The following is a 23,605-nucleotide window of genomic DNA, read 5'->3' as shown; positions in this document are numbered from 1 at the left end:
GATCTGGAAGCATGTAGGGATCAGAGGATGGCTTTTTGACGTAAGACATTGAAGATGACAGCTACAGGGAATGTGGACTTAGCACTTATGCATCTCCATAAAGTTTGGCTCTCTCATCTTGTGTGGGGACCGATGCAGGGCATATATGTAGGATGACGGCAAAGGTTAAACGAAGTCATGTGAATTCACTTCCCTTCTTTAGAAGAGAAGTGCATCTTCTTGGAGGTTAAGTGATTGTGAGATTTGAATTTCAGTATCAACCAGCTTTAAGAATCTTGGAGCTCTCTATATCCACCAGGAGGTATATTCCAGGCCTGAGTTAGCTTCTTTTGAAGGTGTGGCCTAGAATAATGGGCTCCAGCAGTCTGTAGTTTATGAACATACAGCTATTCACCTGCAGGGCCACAGCAGGGTTGACTGGGGAGCTTGATAGCATCGTACCTGCTGCTGGATAACAGTGGTGTATCTTTAGCGTCTATGTTGTTCTCTGTACCTGCTATATGTTTGCAGAGCCAGGTTCCTAGATGCTATAAATGGTGAAGGGTACAGAAAACCACATTCACATGCAATTGAGTCAAAATAGGCAGAGGGCAAGATGACCTTGAGGATGGGGACTTTGGGCAGGCACTCTACTCTGAAAGGCTTCTGTAATCCATTACCAGCTTAAACTCACTTTCTAAGAAGTTGCAATGATGCAATATAACAAGTCAGGAGTGACAGGTATAGAATGATCTGGAGCTGAGAGAGCAGGCAGTGTTACACAGAATTCTGGAAATCCAAGTGAAGACCCTGCCTCGGCAGATACTTTGTTGGAGTCACGGTGGTAATTCCTACTATCTGTTAAAATAGCTTTGGAAATCTTTAAACATCTGGGTGCCTAAGTTGAAGACAATCAGCCCAAAGTCTTGAGTTGAGATTCAGGCCATTTTACTGTGACCATGGGATTCTACTGTTGAGGGAACCCTGAAAGTCTGCACCGGGAAAGAGGCAGTTAGCCCTGTGGCGCAGCCCTGGGATATGCTGTGCGTTCACATGGATTGGGAATACACACAAAGAGTAATCATCTTACCCTCTGCCATCAGCCCTAATAACTTCTCTCAGAGGAGGCCATCTCTTTGTGCCTGTAGGGCATCTACGAGCTGCTGGGAAGGAACTCTACCCTTCAATGGTTTCTGCTGTGGACTATCCTCTGAGCCCCATCCCATTCATTCACGTGTACCAAATCCTTTCAGAGCATGTCACAGCATCCTAGGATTTGGTAATCTTTTCATCTGGCCTGTCTGCAACCATTTTCCTCCAAGCTGACTGTGCTCCTTGGGGCAACTGCAGAGCAGGGCTTAAACCTTCCTTACTAGAGTTCAGCACTACCTTCGTGGTCTCATTGTGATACTAAAGAAAAGACAGGTGCTGGGTTATGCATACTGGTCCAATGACTGCCTCCTTCTTGTCTCTGATGGAAACCCACTGAACACCTTCCATTGCCAGGGTCTGTCCTGGGCACCGAGTACCAGGTACTTCAAGTGAAGTACATATAGAATGTCTTTTATGTATCTCCTCCACAGCATCTTACTTCAACAATGTGCTCTACTGCTCAAATAGTTTCAATAGCCTCAGAACCAAGTTTCTCTGTTTCTGGTCTCGTTTTTGCCACTGTGTACCCTGAGGTAATTGGAACCCTCTGCCATCACTCCCTGGCTTAGTACCAACCAATTCTCTCAGAACCAAGTATCTAAGCTCTCATGGGGCTGAGAACAAATGCCCTCCTTGGCCCGAGGGATGTCTTCTCAGCCATGTCCCAACTCCCTGCTCCCATTTATCTTCTGCTGAAGCCACAACCAATTACTCTCAGTTCATTAAACGAGCCATCTTGCCTCGCACCTCCAGATCACTGCTCACGCTGTTTACTCTGCCTGCAATGGTGTTCTCCCTGACTCTGCATTTTAATTGCCTATTTATATCTCCATCCATGAAGGCAGTAATCAGACAATCGGGTGTGGAGAGCCTTCTGGCATCGTCAGTGCCTAGCATAGTGCACACACACACACACACACACACACACACACACACACACACTGGTAGGAGAATGAGCCATCTTAGTAGAACTAATAAATTAATGTATTAGTCAGTTGTGATACTTAATATATATTGCCAATTTCACAAATATCAGCTGTTGTGTCCTGCCATTGGCTACTCTAGGTGGCTGTAGAATGCTGTCAGCTTTTCTCCCCTGACCAAATGACCTAGACACTGAGTTACTAGCACATGTTCAGAAGACTACTTTATTTTCTTCTCTCCTGAAAAGTTGCTGAAAGATTTTATAAAATAGAACTATTGATGCTGAAGAAGAAGAAGGAGGAGGAGGAGGAGGAGGAGGAGGGGAGGAGGAGGAAGAGGAAGAGGAAGAGGAAGAGGAAGAGGAAGAAGAAGAAGAAGAAGAAGAAGAAGAAGAAGAAGAAGAAGAAGAAGAAGAAGAAGAAGAAGAAGAAGAAGAAGAAGAAGAAGAAGAAGAAAATGAGTTTGTTAAACTATGACTTGAGGAATAAAGCATGTTTTACTTCTTTGTCTGGAGAATAGGATCACAATACTCATGTTACCCAGTTGCTATGAGTTTTAAAGTAAGTTACATCTGTGAAGCATATACCATGGTGTGTACCATGCAGCCATGCATGAACCATCTGCCTACCAAATACTAGATGCCATCCTCAGTCCTCTCCAGGAATCAAGAGTTTTCCCACCTTTCTCTCTCCCTCTGGCATGGCATTAGTCAATAGTTACAAGATAAAGGTTTTACAGTATCCCATAAACCCCTATCAGAAGTTCCTGGTGGGGAGGATAATGACCCCAGTGTTTCCTCTTCCATCACATTAAGGTAGCAATGTGAGATCAAAGTGTGCTTAGAGCATCAAGCCCTTCTACCAAAGCAAGGTCACATTGCTCTCATAGGCTGAGCTCTAGAACAATTTTGAATCCCAAATTTTAAACTAATGGTAGCTAGGCCCTGTCTCCTAAATCATCATAAAGTAGCCAGTGCAGCTGGTGCCCACAAGACTCGTGGACACTTGGAAGAAGGCATTGCTGCCTGATGCATGCTCACCTTCGGCACTGTGACCATCTCCCAGCTAGCTCGTCGTAGTGGGCCTACAGGCTGTCCTAATCAGCTTCACGGAAACTCTGAAAGGCTCTTCATTAGAGTCTAGATAAGTTATACCTGTTGTCACCTCTACCAGGGCCTAATGCAGCTATGGGAATGCCTTATCTGCCCAGCATTGTGGAACAACAGGACCCTCGATGCAGAAGTCTCTCTCTCTATATATATACCTATATATCTATATCTATATCTATATCTATATCTATATCTATATCTATATCTATATCTATATCTATATCTATATCTATATCTATATCTATATCTATATCTATATCTATATCTATATCTATAATTATATTATATTATTATAATATATATTATATATTATATATAAAATTATATACATAATTTTCTTTTTTTCTTTTTTTATTGCGTATCTTCTACATTTACATTGCCAATGGTAAAACCTTCCCCAACTCCCCCCTTCCAAAAAGCCCCCTCCCCAAAGATTCCCTACCCCTCCTCCCACACCCTGCCTCCATGTATTTGCCCCTCTACCTGACACACTCCCATCCCCCCACATCCATTTCCCTTTGTTGGGGCCTCTATTGAGCCTTTACCTGACCAAAGACTCCTCCTCCCACTGATGCCCAACAAAGCCTTCCTCTGCCACATTTTTGGCTGGAACCATGTGTACCCCTTGCTTAATGGTTCAGTCCCTGGGAGTCTTGGGGTGTCTGGGCATCCGAAGTCATTGTTCTTCCCATGGGCAGAAGACTTTATCTAGGAGCTAACTTTTGCCAACATGAGCTGCAAAGCACAGAGACGCAAGTTGATTCTGATGAGTCAGAAATGCTTTCAAGTGTTTCCAAGGTGGGTACTCATTTTCCTTATCTAGTGTTCGCAGGACACCTTTAGCTGCTCACTAAAGTCACAGATAGGAGCCACTGCAGGCTACCGATGGCTTCTCTGGGCTGCTGTGGGACACTGCCAGCTTTTCTTCCTCCACCAAATGACCTAAGCACCCAGTGACCAGTGACTCCTCAGGAGGCTTCTATCTCCTTTCTCCTGAGAAGTTTATGGCCTCTCAGAAAAATAGAAAAATATAAATTGAAAAAAACAGAGCTATTTTTTCTACTTTAGACTCTCCACGTAAAAATATTAGTTGACATGAATTTCTTTAATATAAAATCTTTTTTTAAGTGAAAAAGTGATAACAGGTTTAGCATGTACTTGGAGAATAGAGAGAAGAATCACTTCTAGGCGAGGAACTTGAGAGGTTGTAGGGAAAGGCGTGGGTCAAAAAGGATTCTACTAAGGAAGCTGAGTCATTTTTAATTTATTTTTCATTTTTCAGACATGTATATGGTATCCAGCCCTTGTTCCTCCATCCATCTCGCCTTAAGATTCTCCATTTCATTTCACCCTCAACTTCACATCCCTTCACAATGTATTTGTTTCTTTCTTTCTTGATAATTATGCAGTCTGATTAGTGCTGCTGATATGCAGCATGTGGTTATCCACGGGGACACAGGGAACCTATCAGTTCTTAAAGAAAAGTGGCTCCTCCCCCCGCCCCCAGCAGCCATTGCTGCTAATAGCCCTCAGCACAGGGCAGGTCCCCAGAAACCTTTCCCTGCCAATGCTGGAACTGAAAAAATATATATGTGTTTGTGTGTATGGTGCTTATATGCTATGTATGTACATATACATGTGTACACACACACACATACACACACACATATACACATGGGCATGAACCTGTGCCTGAAGAAGCCAGAGGCATTAGAATCCCTAGAGCAGGAGTTGTAGTGAGCCTCTGAACATGGGTTTTGGGAAGCAAACTTGGGTCGTCCTCATTAGCAGTGCACACTAAGTGCTGAGCCGCTCTCCAGCCCTTATCATGCAACTCTTAACTGGCTTGGTCTTGTGCAGGTCTCACGTCGGGAACCACAGTCTCTGTGAGTTCATTGTACAACAGCCACATCAGGTTGAGAGGTGAGCGTTTCACCGCACCCCACCCCCATCTGGTTCTTATAATCTCTCTGCCCTCTCACTACGAAGAAGATGTCCTACATCTCCAAGAGTGCAAAGTGTCAAGAGATGAGAAATACAGGGTGGCTCCTTGTGGTGGAATGCTGTAGTGGGATGTGCGGGACTGTATCCAGAGTGGGTTTCACACTTTGTTTCTGTTAACCTTGGTTCTGTCTCTTAGTGGCCGTGTATCCTGGCTAAGATTCACCTGCCTCCTCCAGGGACTATAGCCAGCACGATCAGATTCCCTGTATAGAGTCAGGTTGGACTTGGCTGAAAGATTTTTTGATAAGGCATTGGAACTGTTCAAACCTACAATACTTTCATTGCAGTGAGCCAATGGGTGTTATTTGTGGTCATTGGCCATTTTCTGTTGCTATGTATACAAAGTTACAAATGGAAAAGTTAAAAAAAGAAACTTATTTGCCTCATGCCTCCTTTACCAGCTGGAGGGCTGCATCCTTCTTACTGGTGGGGCCCAAAGACAGGACAGAGCCTCTCTAGGCCAGGAATGAGAATGCTGTGCATTCTGGTCTCACTCTGCCTAGCTGCTGTTCTCTCTTAATGCCTTCCAGGCCTCTGCTGTAATGTGTTCTTCCAACACACGATACTCAGGGATACACTCAAGCTACAGCCAAGCCATAATTAAATACTGATTTAAGCCATGGTTCTGTTGTGAGCAAGCAGTCTTGGTGAACTGACTTCTAGCTCCTTGATGTTGGCTTGTAAGACCTCCAAGATCATTATGTTTTTATGAAATTAGAGATCAGAAAGTCACCAGGTCTGGTGGCACATATGCCTGTAATCTTTTCACCTGAGAGGCAGAGACAGGAGGGTCTCAGTTTCAAAGCCAGCCTGGTCTACATGGAAATGTTGTGTCTTGGATGAAAAAAATAAGTGTGTCAGTAACCCAAATCAAGGAATCTGTTATTTAGAGATTTGTGCCTAACGCACCTATTATGTCCCTGCCATAAAAAACCTGGTCTCATATAAGATGTGCTCACAGGTCAGGAATGATTCTGCCGAACAGAGATTCTATATTAAAGGAAGGCAGGAATACAGGGGTGGAGGGCAGAAAGAGAAAGAGTCAGTGACCTCAATGAGCAGTCAAACTAAAGATGCTATGCTGAGGCTCAGAAGAGACCCCAGTAGGTAAAGGAAAACTCCAGATGAGAAGAGATGACATTTTCCCCAGGAGTGTGCCTCTCTCCCCAGGGAGCTCCCAGCCTTGTCCCTGTACCTCCCCCACCAGGACACTCCAGGAGGTCCCTCTGCTCCTCTAAAATCCCATTTTCTTGGTTCTTCTTATCTCTGAGGTGACAGGGTGACTTTTGAAAAACCTTTATAAATTCTACGAGGAAACCAGAAGGGAATGATTACAGGTTAAAAATAGTCAAGTTCCCCACTCGGTGCCTCTGCCTGCCTGGTTGGCTCCTGTTGACTCTCTGCAAATGGCCTTCTATGTTCTCCATGCCACCCGCTACTGTGGCAGAGATTCTGCCTCCCTGCAGCCTGGGGGACTGTCTCTATGTACCTTTCTAGACAGATGGCTCACCTGTCACTCTGATCTTCGGGGTCTCCCATCTCTCTCTTCTTTTTCCCAGAGAGATCTAATCTTTTGCCCCTGTCCCCTGAGGTAGTGGCTCTTCCCTGGCTGCCCTTGCTCCTCAGCTCCCTCTCCCCGGGGTACACAGTTTCCCCTCAGAGTTGTCTGTTTTCAGTTCACAGTGTCACGGTGACATTTGCTGGTGCAATCCTCACAAGATGCATCATGTCACTGTGCCGCTTCTTAATTTCCACCTCACTGTTTACATTCCTTGGCTACCTATAATTTCACTCAACCAAATTCGAGTCTCTTACCCTTCAAGTGACAGTCCCTGGTGCTTCTCCCCTGCCTGAGGAGGATATCTGCAAAGGCCAGTCTGCAAAGACCTCCCACCAATGCTGTCATGATGGAGTTCTTCTCTCTCTCTCTCTCTCTCTCTCTCTCTCTCTCTCTCTCTCTCTCTCTCTCTGTGTGTGTGTGTGTGTGTGTGTGTGTTAGTTCAAACACTGGAACAATAGAAAAATGAGGCTTCAGGAGAGGCTGTTTTTCCATAGGAAAGGGAAACTGTGAAGGTCTCCACAGAAGCTTTGCTGACAGAACATGTTACCTGAGCACACCTCCACAGGTGTGAAGCATCAATTTGGCTTCCAGAGGAGTCTTACTGAGTACTTCAGGCCATGTGCTTGATCACTGGGACCCGCAAGGCTGAATGATGTGAAAACTTCCTGCTCTGAGTTTTACAGCAGCCTAGGAAGACAGACAAAAATCCATAGGGTGATGCTTCAATTATAGGCACTGGGAGTTAATTTCTAACTCCCAGTAGAACTGGGGGTCACATATGAGCATGGAGAGCATGTGGGGGTGGGGGGTCTGTGTTATGGAGCAGGCACAGAGGTGAAGAAGTCCCTGAGTCAAAGGGGAGGATTCCCAGAGACCAGGGAGGTCTTAGAGGCTAGATGGGCCTGTGTGGTCAGCATATCAGGAGGCCTACTAGGGTCATGGCTGAGTGGCTGAGGGGAGGAGAAGAGAAAGAAGGGGAGGGCAGTACAGAAGAGGAGACAGACCGGGAGGCCAGGAGGCCATCCTGAAGACTTGGTCATCTAGCCAGGGTGAGATGGGTTAGCTGAGGAATTTTGAGTGTAGCACTTTGGGATGTGAATGGAAACCAGCGAAGGGCGAGGAAGGCTGATGGGTGAGCCCACTAGGAGCACATGGAGGCTGCCCAGGAGTGAAGAGGGAGATCCAAACCAGGGGCTTTGCAGAAGGGGTCCCCCTGCCACCCCAAGATCTTCCTCCATGGTGTAGATAGCAGAGTTTCATGAGCAGAGTGGGCATGCCACTGTCCAGAGGTGGGGGCAGAAACCAGGGCATGGGATTGTGAGAACAGTAAACCTCAGGTGACTGCTCAGTGCAATGCCTGAGGTAGAGAACTAAAAATTCTGAAGCTCTGCCAGAAGGCAAGCTTGTCCTTGATCCTTGTGTGTGGGGGGAGGCTATCATTTCCCACAAAGCCCGAGTGTTTTAGGCCAGCTCTCCATGGGGACTGACAGGCACAAGCTGTGCACAGGATTCTCTGCAACACCCCTGTGCACGCTAATGACAGGGTACCAGTGATGAGGAGGAAATCTCAAATCCGCAAACTCAGTGATTAGGCAGAGATGAAATTGATTGTTCTGGTGATGGTAAGGCTGATGATAGAAGAAGATACGCTGATCTAGCTCTAGCATTATGGAAATCATAGCATGTGTGTAGTGTGCAGTGGTGTGTGATTATGTGGCGGCAGATGGTATGTGTGCATATGTATGGTATGTGTGGTGTATGTGTGTTTGTAGTTTATGTAGTATGTAGTGTACATGATATTTGTGTGTGTGTGGCAAGGTATGCGATGTGTATGTATATAGTATCTGTACATAGTATGTATTGAGTGTGTATTATATAAATGATACATGGTATATGGTGTGTGGTATATGTGTGTGGTATATATGTATGTATGTATGGTGTATTGTGAGGGAGGGTGTATGTGTGTGGTCTATGTTGTATGTTTCTGTGGGATATGTGAATGGAATGGTATATATGTGTGTATGAGGTGTATCTGGAGTGTGTGTATATGTATGTGGTATATGATATGTGTCTTCTGATATGCATGTGTATGTCTGGTGTATAGTGTGGTGTGTGTATGTGTGCTGTGTGTGAAGTGTGTGTATGTATATGGTATGTGCAGTATGTGTCTTTTGACATGTGTGTGTATGTGTGATGTGGAGTGTGGTAATGTATGTGGGGTTATATGTGGGGTGTGTAGATGAGGTATGTGTGGTATATGCTGTGAGGTATATATGGTGTGTGTGGTGTGTCTGTGTGTAAGTGTATATGATATGTGTGTATGTGGTGTATATGGTGCATGTGGTATATGTCTGGCTGATGTATGGTGTGTGTGGTATGTATTGGTGTGATGTGTATGTATGTGAGATGTATAGTGTGTGTGTATATGTGTGTGTGTGGTGTATATGATATTTGTGGTATGTGTCTTTGTGATGTGGGGTGTGTGTGTATGTTATGTGTCTGTTCGGTATATGTGGTATATGTATGTGTGATACGTATCTGTGTGGTATTTGTGTGTGTGCGTGTTTGCACACACCCGCCATGGTGTGTGTTACTTTGATCTCTGTGTTTAGCTGTATCTGTGGGGAAAGTAGAGATAGTATTTAGTTTCAACTCCAGGGAAGATGTCTGACTCTAAGCTCCCCAGCAAGCCCTGCCTCTAGTGCTGAGTGAAATATTTTCTTCTAAGCTGAGCTTCTCAGCTGAGATGCCATTACCTCCACTGAGTTCAGTGGTTGCTTTTGGCCTATTTGGTGGTCGCTATTGTCTCACAAGGAACACCTTGAGAACGTACCACCTGACGCATTCACCACCATGCCCTGCACAGGTGCTGGGGTACTTCTGCTGGTCAGTAAGCATGTGGGCTTGCAGTGAATGAACGCAAACGTGTGGAAGGTTGCAGCCATCACTACTATTGAATCAGAAGTCAGATGAAGAGGCGAAAGGGCATCGCAATGAGGCTGTTATGCTGATGCGTATGCGGGAATGTGAAAAGATGCCATGTAAGACGGTGTTTTCGGCTGCAGCTCCATCTGTAGAGTGTTGGTCTAGCATGTACAAAGCCCTGCCATGGGCTCCCAGCACTTGCATAAGCCAGGTATTATGGTACATGCCTGTAATCCCAATGCTTGGAAGGTTGACACAAGAAAAAAAAAATCAAGTCATTCTCAGTTTCATAGCAAATTCAAGGCCAGCTTGGGATGCACAAGACACTGTTTCGATGAGAAGAAAAATCACTTTCTCTGCTGCAGTTCCATTGGGCCACACCACTGGAGCACAAACTCCACTGCTTCTTCCCCCACTCTGTGTTCCTGACAGCTGCAGGGACAGACAGAGCATGCTCCCAGGCCTTATCCCTGAGGTCCCATCACGCTTGGTTAGGCTCCCCAAGAGGACCACACTGCAGAATATTCAAGGGTGGAAGGGAAAGGGCAAGGCGCCATTGCTTTCTCCTGGTTGGACCTGGGTTCCTGGCCAATGCAATTGCCTTCATGCTCTTTCCTATTGGGAAGGTTCTCTGAGCCCTAGCATCAGTAGTTAAGGCTGTCTTGAACCACGTAGTAGGTGCATTGCTGCTGCTGCTGCTGTTGCTGCTGCTGATCTCTGTCCTACAATGTTCTTAATTTTGCTCTCACTTCCTTCTGGAAACCAGATATGTTGTTCACACAAACTTGAAGCTTCCTTGACTCTCTAAGGACGTGCTACAGTGCATGTCTGCTCTGTCTAATGTGCCTCTGGCATCTTTCTGTGTATCTGCGTCTCTGTGTCTACAGTTTGACTCCATCTGAGCTCTCTGTGCTCCCAGCAGAGTGCTGGCTGAGTCTTTGTAGGCATTCACCTCTCTTGTGTTAGGACGAGCAGTTGACAGGTTTTGCAAGACAGGTATGGGGTTAATTTATTTTCTTCTTGCCATTTCTCTAACTTCTTAAGTGAACAAAGCGTAGTTCATGCCTTTCCTCAGTGGAAGATCCTTACTTTGAACTAAATAAGTGCTAGTGGAGGGACGGACTAACACACATTTGAGGACTTGTTGTTCCCGGGTGTGTGTGTGTGTGTGTGTGTGTGTGTGGAAGAAGTCTGCAGACCCCAGTGTGAGGTGAAAGGAGATGGGGGCTTGTAGTTCTGGCAGCAGTTTTCTGTGAGAGTTGGGGAAATGGTCCTTCATGGCATTCGGGGAGGCCTCCTAGAAGATATGGAGCTGGAACCACCGCTGCGAAGAGAACGTCAGCCAGAAATCAGGACAGTGTGTTCTGATCAGCGAATGGGACAGCGTGCCCTAAACATTCTAGGGACGAATGGCAGATCTGGAGGAACTGAGGGCCTACACCATGTGGTCTGAGTCCCAGGGAAAGGGATAAAGGATGCTGCTCTGGTCACAGACCCCAGAATGCTTCTGGCCTCTTTTAGCTGCATCTGAGCAGATAGGACTTCAGTACCAGAGCGACAAGTATATAGGAAGGTGGTTAGAAGCAGGGTACCAAAGAGAAAAGAAAGGGGCTGTGGCTCATGTGAGTGCAGTAGTTGAAGGAGATACACAGATTTTTTTTTATCTAAAAGCAAATTAAAATAGACAAAACACAAAACAGAGGAGGCATATGGACCTTCTTCCCAAACCCAAACATGTACCAAAACAAATACAAATAAACAAGCAAGGGGTAACATCTGGACCTTGTCCTCAAACAAAACAAAACTCCCCAATCAACCCATTAAACAAAACACAACAAAATAAAGAAAAGTACAGATCTCATTTCAAAACAAAATAAAAATATAAATGGAAGAAACAGAAAAGACATGTGGAGTCTATAATCCCAACCAACCAACCAACCAACCAACCAACCAACCAGAAATAACCATGAAAAAAAAATAGTTGACATTTAGACTCGGTCTGAAAATTGAAAGAGGGAGAGAGAAACACAGAAAGAGAGAGAGAGGGAGGGAGGGAGAGAGAGAGAGAAAGAGAGAGAGAGAGAGAGGCAGACAGACAGGTGGACAGACAAATTGACGGGAAGAATTGCTTCGGTCACTAGCAGTTGATTGTCATTTAGCTCCAGGCAGCGTGAAGCAGGAGGGAGCACACGTCAGTGGCAACTTTCTGATGTCACCAGAGTAACAGAATGCTGGCCAGGCTGTGGCAAAACATGAAGGGGAACTGGTGTGTGTGTGTGTGTGTATGTATGTGTGTGTGTGTGTGTACATGCACGCCAAGTGAAGAACACTGAGTCTACAGAGGAAGAGACTGAGCATGTGGGCACAGCTTGCAGAGCCTCAGAAGGCTGTTTGGAGGAGGGAGACAGAAGGAGAGGATGTTGCCACCTTGGACTCCTACAAACCAGGGCTCACTGTCACCCCAGCCCAAAAGAAATGGGTGCTCAATGAAAGCATCTAAAGAGCCATTGGCATTTACTCAGAGCCTGCATTCAGGTTTTCCAGAGACAGTCAAAGAATACGCGAGTACAACCACGTGTCTAATGTCACTGTAACTCCAGTCCCAGATTTATCAGTCCCTCCAGGTCCTGCAAGCAGCTCTAGGCATCTCCATCATTGCCCCTGAAGGTCTTTATATTCACATGCCACGCTGCGCCTGCCAGTTTATCCTTCCCTTTGCCAGTTCTTCACCACTACCTGACCTCTGCCTTGAGTGGAAACTTTAGAAGGCTAAGGAAACAGAAACCTGCAAATGCTACCATGGTGATTAATATTGACAACTTGACAAGACATAGGGTAGGAGACAAACTCCGGGGCACATCTCTCTGCTACCTGATTGTGACCAGCTGACTTCTACTTTTGCTACTGCATCATCCCTACCATGATGTTCCATGTCCAGTCAAAGAATAAAACACTCACAACGTTGGTTTTGTGCAGCATTTTGTTGTATTGGCAAGGTGGATACTAAACCACAGCCTTCCGTGGGTTTCTATGTGGGTTAGTGGAAAGATGCACGCCGGGCCTTATACAGTGCCACTATTCCACCTCCCTAAAATGCAACTTCAGCCTCATGCTGGCAAGCTGGTCTGGCCTCATTTTCCCAGAGACCACAGTCAGGAAAGCAGTGATGTGCTTGAGAGTGAAGACAAGGATGGATGCTGAGGTGAGGGGGAGGGGTTGTTACGTACCCCTGCTCTCAGGCTCTGGAAGGACAATTTCGACGTCAGTGCACATCTGTATTAGGGGCAGAGATAGCATACTTATTATCTTGTGAAAAGATATATAACTCATAGAGGCTAGGTGATGAGCCTTAGGCCGGAGAGCATGTTCTCAGTGACCCAGCCCTTAGTTATCTGATTCCATACTGGATAAGTACCCTGTGTGTACACTTTTGAAGTGTGTGCCCTTGGCCACACACGTACATGTACATGTCTCATATTTATGTACACAAAGCCTACAGATGCATGTCTCTGCACTGCCCCATAAGCATATGTCTACCTTGCATATGTTTGCTGCAATACAGCAGGACAAGGGTGTATAAAAGGAATTATAAATTCTAGCTAGTGCATATGAGAGACATACAATCTGGGAATTTTATTTACAAGCTGTAAGCCTAGATGGGGCAGATTTTGGAGCTATTCTAACTCACCTCTCAGTTATATGTCCCTTGCTACTTGATGTTTCTCCTGGTCATGTACTCATGGTCCATCTCCTCTCATTGTGCTTCCCCCTCTCTCTGTCTCCTTTTCTCCTCGTTGTTGTTGTTGTTGTTGTTGTTGTCGTCGACTTCCTCCTCCTCCTCCTCCTCCTCCTCCTCCTCTTTCTTCTCTACCTGTGATCCCCGGGCAGATAACTGAAAACCTGCCTACCTCTATCTACTGCCCAATCATGGGCTTTAGCCTTTTATTGACCAAGTAACTTGAGGAGCAAAAGTTGCACACAAAAGCTAGTATACATGAGGCAACTAGGTCTCAGGGTACAGAATTTAACATTTGAGTATATAGCAACACCAGACCGATCCCCAGCAAAGGTGGCATTCTATCCTTTTGGCCAGCTAGGCATTCTGTCTAGAACTCACCCTCGGAAAAGAAGGGTGTTTTCCCTTCCACAAGAGCCTAGCAAGGAAGGGACAATTGCACATTACTTGGTGGCTTTTCTTCCTCTCTGTACTGAAGTTTCATCCATGTAACTAAAATGGGCAAAGATTAACATATGAAAGTATGTGAAATGTTGAAAACATTTCTGCAGGGGGTCACATCCATGGTATCCAAGGTGATCTGTTTCCAGGTGTCCCAGGTATACCTGCTGCTCTAGACAGAGTGAAAGAAAAGATACCAGTATTGGCAAGGCTGATCCCCCTCCCCTTGCCTTTCTTGCTCTCCAAAATCAATGTGACTTCCTTTGAAGGAGGCTTCAGCTTTCTGTGATGTTCCTGCCACACATCCCCTCCTGGATGCCAGTGCGGCTGGCAGGCAAATCAACTGGTCCAGCAGCTCTGCCATGCAAAACACAGAGCTGAGCTGACATCTCCCAGAGAGCCCCAGAGATTCAGCCTGGGCACCTGGGTCTGTTCGGTGCAGAGCAACAGGCAGACACTGGGCGTGCTGTCAGCCGAGCAGGGAAAAGGGACAAGCCACTGTGTCAAAAGTGACACTTCAGCTTCTGCTGGCCTTGCAGAGATATCTGCCTTGATGTGACTGTGGCTGACATCCGGCAACAGAAGTGGCTGGTTCCTGAGCTGGATTGAAATCCATCCAGCTCCCCGCGTTCACAACGATGATTTCTAACGCTAATTCTCAGCGAGCCAGGCATGAAATATATGCACAGGCTCTGCTCGTGAGGGCCTTTGGAGTTAGTGGAGGTACCTGGGATGAAAACATCTGTGCCACTCGCTTTTGTGAATTTTCCTTTCCTCGGTTTCAATTATGCAGTCAAAGACTCTCTGGGCAAGAGAGAGAAGGCGAGAGTGTGCTGCTCTGCCCCCTCTCCTCTTGATAAGAGTCAGTGCCTGGCCGCTGCCTGATCAGGGAAGCATGAGCAGAGAGGGGTAGCCTTTCATCTTCCCAGAGACACAGCACTCTGCTCATGCAAATGAGATTGTCTAAAAGCATCCCTGCCTCCCACAGAGCTGCCTGGGGTCCCTAAGCCATTCTCTCCACAGGATGAATACAGGGTGAATTTGCTGAGATCAGGTCTGTGATCATAAGTAGCTGATAGGGCTGCCAGCTATAGAAAGGATGGAGGTGGTAATATAGCCCCCGGGCAGCAGGCTAGGGCTGTGTGAACAATGCACAGTTGTATGTTGGTGTGCATGTGTGTGTGTGTGTGCATGTGCGTTTGTATGTGCGTGCATGTATGTGTTTGTATGTGCATGTATGTGTGTGTGTGCATGTGTGTGTGCATGTGTGTGTTATTCCTATTTCACATCTGTCTCTCATGGAGCTTCTGCCTTTCCCTGGTAGATCTCTGTTCTCTCCTGGAAAATGTGTGCTAATCACAGACGACATTGACATACCATGTGACACTCAGAGGTGGGGCCAAGACTGAACCATGAGGCAGAGGCGATCCAGGTCTTTTGTCTGCGTAAGGAAAAGGCCCTTCATGCCTCTCACCCTTTGCAGGCATCTTATCCATGACCTGTTGGTTGGTTGGTGCTCACTTTCTGGGGATTGTGATGGGGTGCCAAGTGCCCCAAATGCAGATGCTTCTCTGCCTGTCCACCCTCAGCTTTCTTATCTAGTTGCACACCATTTTGCTTCCAAAATGGTGTTCACCTTTGATTTGGAATTGTGTTATGTGGCTTAGTTATTATGAACACAGAAAGAAGTGAATTTCACTATTCTGAAAGTAGAAGCTCACAGACATGATATGTAAGCTTTGAGGTGGAGACAAAATATCTCTGGGAAAACTCTAGCCCTTGGACCTGTTATCCTTTCAAAGCAAACTATTAACATGAAATGGAGCAAGAGAACAATCCTGAATAAGCCAGCTAGATTCATCCATCCTTGGCTTAAATAACACCTATTTTGAAGAGCATGCCACTAGGCAATACAGACTAACTTCCTACTGGCTGACTGAAGACTGTGCTTTGGGCAGGCATGTTATGACAGCTGCCTGATAGCTGAGCCTTCAAATACTGAGGGACCAACCTAAACAAGGCAAGGGGCTTTCACTCCATCTTCATAGTTTACCCATCTCCTTTGCTCTTTTAAACCTCCGGTCAGACTCTACTCCACTCTTCATATAGACATGGTCATCATTAGAAGCTATGTTGTCTAAGACTCCATCATAGAATGAGCACAGCCTATTGCCTATTTGTATAAATGTGTTTCTCCTCCTGGGCCTTGTGCTTTTTTGGCAGCTCCAACATCTACAGTTTCTTATCCTTGGGAGAAGTCAAACTATGAGACAGGACATTTATATAAGATGATGTATACAGTTTAACAGTTTTGGACGACCTTAGTATCTGTTAGCCAAGCAAGCACAAGGCTAAAATGTTAGCACACAAGAAGGGAAATGTCTTTCAAGCCATATGTAGCCAATGAACAATCATCAAGCTTCTACCTACCCTGAAAAAAATAGAAGAATGTTACCGCCTTTGTTTATCTTGGCATGGCTTCAAGATGCTGCAATCCTCCTGCCTCAGCCTCTGGAGTACTAGGATTATAATCTATAGATGTGTATGCCTGCAGGGTTTCTTCTGCTCCAAGCTAAGGCTTTCAATAAAATACACTGCCCTTGTTCCTAATATGTGCCTTGGTCTAATTTCTACCTTTATAAGCTCTACTGTTTGATATGATATGCTAATTTGGACCATCTCTATCTTGAACATCCATTCCAGTTTTGTCTGAGGACACCTATTCAATCCAGCTACCACACTCACACATCCTAGGGACTAGACTTTGTTTGCTCTGGTGAAGCCTCCACACTTTTGGGTCTCCTGTAGTCTCCTGCCCTGTCTGTGGCTTTCTGATGAGACCCTGGTACTCTTCACAGTCCTTCCAGATGCCCCCAAATTACATGTTCCTAACTGAGTTCATCTGCCACCATTTTCTTTTGCCATCACAATGTAGGCAAGATAGAGTGAGGGGGCAGCTGGGTTTTTCCCCCCAAGGAGTTCAGAATGCACTGTTCACAAGCCGCTACAGCAATAGACAAAGGAACCTTGCATGGAAGGCACACTGTCACTTTGGTGGATCCAGGAAGACTCTCTTACTTTGAATAACTGCTGTTTCAGGTCCAATCCATCTCCTACTTCATCAGCAACAAGAGGCCTGGGACGCAGAATGTGGCTCGCTGGGCCATGCCTCTCACACCCACTGTAGGCCTAGTGCTGAGGCAGATGCTAATTGTAGGTGCTCGGGCAAGGTTGTCTGTGTCCCTACCATTGTAATTTGCTAAAATTATCTCTTGAATACATGTTCATCCCCTCCCCCATCCCTGGGCTTTCATACTTGGCTGTTTTTCTGTAGACCAAAGACTGTGTGAGGCAGAGCCTGAGGCACCCCACCTGCCAGTGGGGTGGCACAGGGGATGAAACCCAAGCTGGTTGGCTGATTGAGTGGGTGCCTTCATGGTGATCTCCTCCTTCCTTCCCTTCTCAGGGCCTGGCCTTTCCTCCTCAGCCTCTCTCCAGCTTCAGAGGAGGAGGTGGCTGATCAGGTTGTAGGGACACTATGCTGAGAAGGGGGGGACACCCCTTAGTGACGAAGAGACAGGGAGGAGAGAGGACAATTTCAATTCAGTGACCTGGATGGGGAGCTAAAGAATCTCAGACCCAGAGGGAATGACACTCAGAAGTGGCAAACCTGTCCTAGTGCCCTCCTCCCTGCCCCCAGCAGCCTCAGACTTGTTTGTTCAGATTAACATGAGTATCCAACCCACTGCTCATAGGCTGTGTGTGGCCAAGGAGAGCTAGAAATGGGGCCCAGGGGAAAATGATAAACTTTCCTGAAACATTGTGAGACTTTGTGAATTTTATTTTTGAAACTTTACCACATGGTTCTTGATTGTGCTGTTTGTAAATGGCACATCTAGTTGCAGTGTCAAAGACCAGACATGAAGATCCTGTGTGCTGTGTGTCTCTTGCTTTGGCTACCTGAACTCAAGCTGTACATTCTTCCTTCCCCCTCAGATGCTCACAGAAACAGTGAAAAAGGCCAGGGTATGAGAGGCCTCTGGGAGACCTGGGGTGGGGTGGGGTGGGGTGGGGGGTGGGGTGGGGGGTGGAGAGGCTGCAATGGGCTCTTTGTACATCAATAGGCAACCTCTGTCCTCCCTCCCTCCCTCCCTCCCTTCCTCCCTCCCTCCCTCCCTCCCTCCCTCCCTCCCTCCCTCCCTCCCACCCTCCCTCCTTTCCTTTAGTGTCCCAGTCTGTGAAATGGGACCATTCAAAACCAGCCTTGAGGGTTGCTTGGAAAAGATGCTTAAGGCAGTGCCTGTACATAGTCCCTTCCCAAAGCTACAGATTGTTTTGTTGCTGCTGTCTAGGTTCCAGGACACAGGGCTGTGTGCACAGAACAAACAGGATTCTGGGAGGGAAAGAGGAATTAGAGCAAGGAAAAAATGACCACTGTCAGCCACGCCAGATGCTGCCCCTGCCATACTGCTGGGAAGCTGCCAGAAACAGCTGGGGGCTAGAGCGGCATAGAACCTGGATTCTAAAACGCTTCTTTTTAAGCAGTGTGTGTGTGTGTGTGTGTGTGTGTGTGTGTATGTAGTATTTACAGGTGTGCTTTTATATGTGGTGTTTGTGTTTATAGTATGTTTTGTGTGTTACCATGGTTGTGCTGTTAGTGGCTGTGCATTTATGTGTATATGTTTATACATTCATTTCGCACTCCCGGGCTTTTGTACTTGGCTATCTTTCTGTAGACAAAAGACTGTGTGAGGCAGAGCCTGAGGCACCCCACTGGCAGGGGGGCAAAACCCTGGCTGGTGTGGTGTTTGTGTGCTAATGGTATGCATGGGTATTTGCATGTATGAATTTGTATATTTAGCTGTGTGTGCATGTTTATGGGTCTATTGTGTGTGTTTGTGTGATCTTTGTGCATTCATATGTATATTCACATGTATATTTGTGTTTTTAATGTGTATAGTGTTTGTACATTGTGTGTGTGGTGTTTCTGTGTATGCATTGTGTTTATCAGTTAGTGTGCATGGGCTGTGTGCATTTGTTTCTGTGTGTTTCTGTGTGTGTGTGTGTGTGTGTGTGTATGTGTGTATTTGAAAGACAAAAGGCAGCTATTGGGGGTGATAGGGAGCACTGCTCTGGGGCTGTGGAGAGGAGATGGATTTGGGGAGTCTTTCCTTTCTCCTAATTATTTCTGGTTGGCTGCTGTTTTCTCCCCTGTCTCCCCTGCCTCATTCAAAGTGTCTGTCGATCAATAATAGCTCAGCTGAGAAACTTGGAGGGAGCCAGCCACCACTTTAGCTGCCAGGCAGGATGGAGTCTGAGGTAGTGGGCAGAAACCCAGGCTGGGTAAATGGACAGCCTGTCAGCCCCAGGCCACCTCCACCACCACATTTGCTCTGCCCACACTCCTGGGACTCAAAGCAATGACCCTGCACCACTCCAAGGGCCTCTTGCAGCTCCCTACTCTGTTACACGTGACCTTTCTCAATTCCACACCAGCCTGCCAAAGAATATTGCCTTCCTTACTTGGTGCCTGAGAACAATCAAGGGTTTGGGGTCTTGGGGATGGAGACTGGATAAGACCCCAGATCACAAGGAAGAGGACTTTCCAGGGCATATCAGGAGGGGAGGGTTATAACCCCTTGCAGCAAAAAGCCTGAGTCTGGGATTCATTTCATGGAGCTGACTTGCAGGTTGTTCTTCAAAGAGAAGTGCAGGCCTGAGACTAACACCTGAGGCTGCTCAGCCATCTGCAAGGAGACTGTGGAGATGCGCCCTCTGCTCTCTGGCTGACGTGCCATTGCCTCTCCCTTGTATGTTACCTTGTGGGGGAAAGGTATTGGTGGGAGAGGTCATTGGAGGTCAGGAGACCACTGGCGGGATTATTGTGAGGACTTCCCTTTGGAAGTCTCGCTGGAATGTTAACGCTGGATTCTGAACTAAGTTAATATGGGCTTTGCTATTCACAAAGAAACATTGTTCTGCTACCAATATTAGAAAATGAGATCACATAACATATATGAACGCTTTCTTTGTTTATCATAACAATCCACGGTATAAAAAGGGATTGACGAGAGCATACTCCTTCAAGAAGCTCACAGCCAAGTGAAGGCTTTCTAGCGGCACCTGCAGCCACTGGACATGCCCAGGAAACGCTCAGGATGATCCACTGAGTAAGGGCATCGTGACGATGGCACACATCAGTCAGGATCCTGTGGGTCTCATGGTCCAGACAACCTCCAAGTCACAATGGGCTTTAAGATGGAAGAAAATGGGACTGGGACCCAGTGGCTGCACTGTCCTCCTTCATGCTCCGAGATCTCAGGGTTGAATTCTGGCCACGTCCTCAGATTTCAGCAGTACCTCTTTCTATGACACATGTGTGTCAGTGCACACGGTTCTCTCCCCCTTCTCTTGTGAACAGTAGGTGCGTGTCTCTAGCAAAGAAAAGCAAGGAGTCAAAACATGAAAGATCTCACGGTCTCAAAGCAGCTAGTGAGGCTTCCTGTGTTGTTTACTCTGTAGAAGACAAGGCCCCCAAGTGACCCAGATACATGAGTTCCCTGCCAGCCGAGGGGAAGGAACACGCTCTGAGAAAGGACAGGGCTTGGCCTCTGTGAGTCTTTCTCCAGCGTTTGTGCCCTTGCCACCTCAAGGCCAATTAATTAAAAAATTGAAGAGAGCCTGATTCCTACAGGCACGCATTGTCCTGGAGAAGGGAAGGCAGGATCTCCAGCCTGTGGCTGGACATGCTGGGTTTCATTTTTTTCTAATAAGAAGAACACCAGAACAAGAGTTAAACGAAAAAGAAGCAGTCTGAGCCCAATGAGCTTCTACCAATTCTGCTAACGGTGATTTTTTTTTTTAAATGTAGTATTCCCTGAGTCTGATGTTCTAGCCGCGATGTTTGCATATGAAAACAGATGTGCATCTCAGGATGATAGTATGCTCCATCGTGATACACTTGTTGGTTAAATCAGTGCACTCTGTACAAACTCTGCTGCGCCTCTGTTTGAACATCTCTTAAATGGGCTTGGCCGTGAGCTGCCAATATGCCTACAACCTGTGTGTTCTGTGCCAAGAGATTTGGGGACAGAGTGGGTTTGTTTCATAAACCATCCAAGTTGTTTGCCCTAAAGACTTCTGCATCTTGTTGCCCCAACCCTTGTCACCTGATCCAGCAGGTGCATGTTCAGGGCTCCTTGATCATGACGGTCCTCTGTGTAGCCCTACATACAACTTCCTGCCCTCTCCTGGCTGGTAAACACTATATGGCATCTGGGCTTGCCCTTGTTTCTTGGGATAGGTGATTCGAGGACTCCAGATGGCTGCCGTACCATTCATTCTGTCCCCAGCTCTGGGCTGGGCTGGCCTAGCATCCTGGCATTTAATAATGCAGAGGCCTTTACCTATTAATTATTAACCATCCTCTCTGCATTTCTAAGGACAGAAAGGAGATGGGTTTCAAGACGGAAGAGAATGGGACTGGGATCCACAAAGTTGTGCTCTGGCATCTGTGGGTTGAATTCTGGCCATGCCCTCAGATTTCGGCAGTACCTCTTTCTGGGATACATGTGTGTCTGTGAGCAGGGCACAAGGGCTGCTGCTTCCTTTCCCCCCATGTGAACAGGAGGTGTGCATCTCTAGCAAGAAAAAGCAGAGAGCTAAAACATGAAAGGGCCTCTCTTGTCTCAAAGCAGCTAGTGAGACTTCCTGTGCTGTTTACTCTGTAGAAGATAAGGCCCCACGTGGCCCAGATACATGAGTTCCCTGTCAGCTGTGGGGTGGGAACGTGCTCTCCCTGCTAATTGCAACAGCATCTGTGGCTTTCCAGCATGCCCACTGCTCTTGCTAGGTTGCTGCCTTTCATGCCAGCTAGAGATTTCACATTCACAGGACCTTGTGCCACAGCAGCTGAGAGGCCATCTCAGGATGCATGGTCTTTCTCTTTCCTCCGATCTGGCCCTGGCACTGGGCAGCTGCTCATGACCATTGAGGCCTGCAGAAGCAAGGAAGGTTATTAGGAGTTACCCCTGCACTGGCAGACTCAACACCTCTTCCCTGAGTCATTCTCCTTCTCCTCTTACCTGGCAGAGGCTCCGCTGCTCCTGAGTAGCATGAGATAGTAATAAAAGAACATGAAGAATATATGGTTTCCTCAGGTTTTCATTCAGGCACTGAGTAGGGTGGGCATTAGCATCAATGTGACTGTGTTTGTCTTCAGTGCAGTGGAGCTTGAGGGCAGGTCTCTCCAGGCAGATGGGGTTCAGTCACCCTAATGGCCTACATTCTGTTGAGTCTGTGGTCACTTACTTGAGTGGCCACCTTCACTGTCTATGAATCAGTCTGACTCCGTTAATGATGAACTCAGAGTCTCCGATAATGTGTAGGTGTCTCATTAAGGAGAAGATGTTAAGAAGCAATTCTCCTTAGTGCAGTTTAACTAACAATGGGCTTGGATTTGAAATTTCAACTTCTTTTTCCCTGTGTCTTCTGTAATTTTCTTTCTGGGGTATGAGTATGGATCTGTGCCTGTCTGCATGCTGTCTTGTGAATCTGTCTGTCTCCATCCCCAACAAAGGACTTTGTTCTCTCTTTATTGAACAATACAGAGTATCACATGCAGGAAGGATATGTTACAAAAATCTTTAACAGATTTTTTTTTCAAGAAATTAAATCACTGACTCCAACTGACCTAGATAAACTAACAAATGCTATCAAGCAATATCCATATGTTGTCTTGAGCATTTATGGATGGTATTCACTTATAAGGCTGCCTTTGATTCATTTTCTGTTATTCACACATGCATTACTTGTCATTATAAAGTATGGAAGGATATATATATAAGATTTCAGCTATTTATTAACTTAGGTCATAAACACTAATTATATGAAAAACCCAAGGGAATTAAGGTAGTTGCTATATTGTTCTCTTAAAGGCAGGGTAAACTAACTGGCTGATCACACAGTAGGATAGCAGTCTTCAGTAATCTTTATGTGTATTATCAACTCTGTCTGTGAGGTCTAACAAGAGACTGTTTCAGTCTCTTAGAATGAAAGAGATATTGTCATACTAATGTGTGGCCACACCTACCTAACCTGTTCTTCCTCTTGTGCCACCCAAGAGGTGGCACACCTCTTCCTGTCCTCCTTCTCAAGTCAGAACCTCAACTCCTACTCAATTTCTTCCTAGAATCCCATGGACAATGATTTAGAGCAAGGCGATATCACTAAACTCTGTTCCCTTTTCTATCCACTTGTCTTCAACAAGCTCAGGACATGATCTTTTGCTAGACGGCTGGAGGGGCAGTCCCCTTGGAAGATGCTTCTGCCCCTGTTGGCTCAAGTCTATCACAGATGCACAGAGTCTATATGTCTGTCACTCCCTGCAGAGGATATCTAGAGTGTCCATTGCCCTAAGATGGGATATGAACTCCTAGCAAGAATGTGAGTTCTTGGTACCTGGTGGTACTTAGGTCCTGTACTTGATCATCTTCACCGAGCTCTGCCATCTGTACCCTTCCATCACTAGGTCCAGGCCAGGCCCCTACCAGTGGCTTTTCCAAGTGTCCTCATAAAGGCTCAGCATGTCAATTTCGCCCACCCACTCAAATGTTACACTTTTATAGAAGGTTGTCTCAACCTTTTGATTGTGGGGGGCTTTGCCAATCTTTCTCCACAGTCCTCCCAAGGTCTTGTGCTGCATCTACAAACTGTGGCTTTCCTCCTTCTTTGTTTACATGGCCTTCTTATCTGAGCCTGAGAAAACTGTGCATGT

The sequence above is a fragment of the Apodemus sylvaticus genome, chromosome 6 (assembly GCF_947179515.1).
Source record: "Apodemus sylvaticus chromosome 6, mApoSyl1.1, whole genome shotgun sequence".
NCBI classification, from domain to species: Eukaryota; Metazoa; Chordata; class Mammalia; order Rodentia; family Muridae; genus Apodemus; species Apodemus sylvaticus.
The sequence above is the reverse complement of the archived record's forward strand: the minus strand, read 5'-3'. Positions refer to the sequence as shown.